We start from the raw sequence: 4,915 nt of genomic DNA, 5'->3' as shown, positions 1-4,915 counted from the left end.
ACACGCTAGTTCTTTAGGACGCGTCTTAATTAATCTTACTTTCTTAAATTCGGGTGCACATCTATGTGACCCAAATCCAAATCTCAGCGGAATCGAAATATGTCTCTAACCACGGGTGCATTGATTGTGACGTGGTTTGAGATGTGTGTCCATGATGTTGCAAATCCCTTTAAAAAATAAGAATGAGATGAGCCTCGTCGAATAAAAATACAAAAATTGCGGGGCCCTCAGTAAACATTTTCTTTTAAAAAGGTTTAGACTTCGGGATGAACCGTTTAGTAAAATTTCACGGCCCTACCCAAAAGTAAATGATACGCTAGTCGCTTTAGGCGCGCCTTTAATAATTTAATTTTCTTAAGTTCGGGTGCACATTTATGTGACCCAAATCCAAATCTCAGCGGAGTCAAAATGTGTCGACGACCACAGGCACATTGATTGTGACGCGGTTCGAGATACATTTTCACAACGTTGCAATTCCCCGTAAAATAATAATAAGTAATAATGAAAGTGGTAAAGAGTTAAAATCTGCACATATGTTCATATTTGCATAAAATCAGATAATCAAGCCGAACATAACAGTTGAGCGACCGTGCTAGAACCACGGAACTCGAGAATGCCTAACACCTTCTCCCGAGTTAACAGAATTTCTTATCCGGATTTCTGGTTCCCGGACTGTAATACAGAGTCATTCTTTTCCTCGATTCGGGATTAAATTGGTGACTTGGGACACCCTAAATCTCCCAAGTGGCGACTCTAAAATAAACAAACAAATCCCATTTCGATTGTTCTTTAATTGGAAAAACTCCTTCACCCCGCGCGGGGGCGAAAAAAGAGGTGCGACAACAATGTTTACCTGATACTATTCAATTACAAAAAAAAAACCAGTCAGCTATGGTCACTCCTATAAGCAAAGTAAGTTTCTTATGAAGAACAGAGTGACTCAGGCTAAACAAAATGAATCAGTTAGTCAAGCATGAGTTATATCTTCTAACGAAATTCATGAGATAATTCTTATACCAGTAAAGTATGAGTCCTACAATATCTAGATTTGACTAATCCTAGAGTTACATTTTCTGTTACTTGAAAACAACAAAAGAAGATGTATTAGCACTTCAAACAGAACGTGTCTCTTCTCTGATCTTTAGAATAAGCATTTACATATTAATAATACCTCTTTAATTACATGAGCAATGTTATACTCATAGGCAACTTTATACATGAATTCTACCAAAAATTCTTCTAACTCATTGCTAAAATAAAGTAATAATTCAAATTACATAAGTAGAAAGTTATTTTTTAACATGGTGCTTTCCATGGCATTTGAACTAGAAGAACAACAAACTTAGAATCATATTTTGAACACGAAACGACCACAATAATGATAGAGTTAACTCAGAGGAAGAAAAGTTTTAGCTAATAAATACACGCTAGATAAAGATTTTAAACTGATTACTTTAATTAAAGAAAGATACAGATTGATGGTAACACCTTAAAGCAAAAAAAGGCATAATATTAACAACTCCATAATATCACCAGCTATCTATTTATATAAATACTTAGTCAAACTCTTACTTTCGTTTAAATTTTATTTGAGCAGAATAACTAAGTTCATGATTTCTATACACCAATTAACTCTAAATCACAATTCACACACATAATAAACTACAGCTCATTCAAACAAAAATACAATCATTTCAGATATTCAAAGAAGAAGAAGAAAAAACGAGAGAAAAAAAATACTTCAGTTACTGACATTTTTGCGGGCAGTGAACTAAGGCTTTTGAGGTTTCAGATCTACTCCGCGAACAAGATCGAAGGTAGAATCGATTTTAACAAAATGAAGCAAATTTAAAAGAACAATGGTCAGTAGTGTTAAGAGAGTAGTAAGATAGATGAGATTTTTATCGTTCTCCCCGCTTGGCTTCGGCTGAGACTTAGAGAAGTATTTATAGGCGATAAAAAGGTAGGGTTTCTGAAGAGCGGGAACTTGAAATTTCAAATTCGAAATCTTGGTCAACACATCCGTTTGAATCCAAACGTTGGAGGTTTGGACGAACTTCATCTTCACGTGATGCTTCAGGCCATGCCCGAAATGGTGAAATTTGGTCTGATCCTTGAAGATTCACCACAAAAAGAGAGATAAAAGAAAATATCGAGACAAAAATATGAGATAGAGGGAAATGACACATACACAAAAAAATCTATCATATTCTGATGTAGAGGATAAAGAAGATTGTATTTTGTTCATAAGAGGAAATGAGAGGAAGGGTGGGGGATAACAAGTCTTGGAAGAAACAAATGGGACCTAATTTATTTATAGGTTTTGATTAAGTGAGGAAAGAGAGTAGTTGGGCTGCTGAACTAAGCTTTGGACGTTTGGGCTTCAGGTATTTTAGAACAAAATGGGCCTACTTATTTGGTGGCTTGAGAAAGAACTCTTAGTCTTAAAAAAAGATCCAACATGTTATTTATTTGGGCTATGAAATTGGTCTGAAAACAAAAGAAGTTTTGGGCTCCTAATTGGTCGAATTTTATGACCTTTTTCTATTCTTCAAATTAATTCTTTTGAGCTTCTATTTAGATAAAATATTTTAATAATCATATCATATAATACTAGATAATATTAACATATGAAAATATCCCTTATACTAATATAAGTATAAAACTATAATATTCTTGGAACAAATATTTATAAAACGTAGGATTAAAGAAACATTACTATTTTATTAAATAAAGAAGAATGATATGCTTTTTCACAAAAGGCGATAAGAATGAATGAACGAGTGAACAACAACAACAACAACAACAACAACGACGACGACGACAACGACAACAACGACGACAACGACGACAACGACGACGACGACGACGACGACGACGACGACGACGACGACGACGACAACAACAACAACAACAACAACAACAACAACATGTATAGTAAGAGTTTTAATAATAATAACAGATATAGTAGAATAACTACCTTATATTATTAGTGATATTAGAAGCTTAAAAAATAATTTGGAAGAAAGGAGGGACAAAATTGGATGTCAACAGTTGCCCCCCTTTGACCGGAGATGATGTAAGAGTTTTCGGGCAAAGAAATTGACATAGTAGCCAATTTTGTCCTGACCATCAAGGTTGGAATGGGACAAAGGGGACGTAAAAAAATAATTATGGTCAAACTCTAGTTTCGAGTTGCCTACATATCTCGGGTTTCACGAGAATCAGGCAATATGTAGTTCAATACTTATGGTACCCTGGAGTAGGACTCAACTATTGATGCAAATCTTAAAATGCTGCCCAGTGTTGAATTATTGAGACACAGGGTACCGTGATTGAAAGAAAGATATTTGAAATAAGGATTTGGTTAGGAATTTTGAGAGTTGAGTCGAGCGGAGTTCGAAGTAGATCCTTGACCTTTGTTGGAGAGTTTGATATTCCTCCCCAACAAGCTACCCCAGTTCACTGCTACAATATAGTTCCACTTTGCGCTGTATTTCCTGCAAAGCTTAACAATGCTAAAAAAACTTGTTAGGAAATAAGATGCAATATGCCATAAAAGTAATTTTACGAAATTAATATTTAGGCGTCAATTCATAAGAAATGCGAATTTATTGGGCGAACTTATAAAAATATAATTTTATGGTGATATATTTCATGATCGCAATGCCATATGAAAATTTAGCTTATGAAAATAAATACGTTTGGCAATGATTTATGAAAATTATGTTTTGGCAATACTTATGCATGTGGGACCACTCGGTCGAAATAAATTAAATGTCCTTTTGAGGAAGGATTAACGTTAGTATCCTATTTGAGGGAGGATTGACCTGATATACCCTATTTGAGGGCAGATAGACCCGATATATCCTATTTGAGGGTGGATGAACCCGATATATCCTATTTGAGGGCGGATGGACCCGATATATCCTATTTGAGGGCGGATGGACCCGATATATCCTATTTGAGGGCGGATGGACCCGATATATCCTATTTGAGGGCGGATGAACCAGATATATCCTATTTGAGGGCGGATAGACCCGATAAATCCTATTTATGGGCGGATGGACCCGATATATCCTATTTGAGGGAGGATAGACCCGATATATCCTATTTGAGGGCGAATGGACCCGATATATCCTGTTTGAGGGTGGATGAACCCGATATATCCTATTGGAGGGCGGATGGACCCGATATATCCTATTGGAGGGCGGATGAACCCGAAATATCCTTTTTGAGGGCAGATGGACCTGATATATCCTATTTGAGGGTGGATGAATCCAAAATATCCTATTTGAGAGCGGATAAACCCAAAATACCCTATTTGAGGGCAGATAGACCCGATATATCCTATTTGAGGGCAGATAGACCCGATATATCCTATTCAAGGTAGACCCGATATATCCTATTTGAGGGTGGATAGACCCGATATATCCTATTGGAGGGTGGATGGACCCGATATATTCTTTTTGAAGGCGGATGGACCCGATATATCCTGTTTGAGGGCGGATGGACCCGATATATCCTATTTGAGGGCGGATGAACCGAAATATTCTATTTGAGGGCGGGTGAACCCAAAATATCCTATTTGAGGGCGGATAGACCCGATATATCCTATTCGAGGGCGAATAGACCCGATATATAGTGATTGATTTGTAATTACAAATCTTGATGCAGTGCAAAGAGCTTGATACAGTGCTGAGATCTTGATACGGTGCCCATTTTGTAGTGGTAATTCATGATGCGATGTAAAAATCCTGGTGCAGTAACTTTATAGTAGCGAATATCCATGGTGCGGAGAGCTTGATGCAGTGCCTTTATGAAAGCAAATATTCAGGGAGCGGTGCCAATAATATTCAAGTAAATTTCTGCACTCAAAGAAAACTATGAGTTTCAAAATATAATTTGCGATAAC

The 4,915-nt window shown here is 36.6% G+C and overlaps 1 long non-coding RNA gene across 1 annotated transcript; it reads right to left on the bottom strand.

Annotated features, from left to right (window-relative positions):
- Nucleotides 1-524: 524 nt before the first annotated feature.
- On the bottom strand, nt 525-2,272 carry LOC142181859 (uncharacterized). Its single transcript, XR_012710779.1, has 2 exons — nt 1,754-2,272; nt 525-859 (listed from the first exon to the last, which is right to left on the bottom strand). It is a non-coding gene; the product is annotated as an uncharacterized LOC142181859 (long non-coding RNA).
- Nucleotides 2,273-4,915: the final 2,643 nt, after the last annotated feature.

Source organism: Nicotiana tabacum, chromosome 6, assembly GCF_000715075.1.
Source record: "Nicotiana tabacum cultivar K326 chromosome 6, ASM71507v2, whole genome shotgun sequence".
Lineage (NCBI taxonomy): Eukaryota > Viridiplantae > Streptophyta > Magnoliopsida > Solanales > Solanaceae > Nicotiana > Nicotiana tabacum.
Note: the sequence above shows the minus strand (reverse complement) of the source record. Positions and strands in the feature narration are given on the sequence as shown.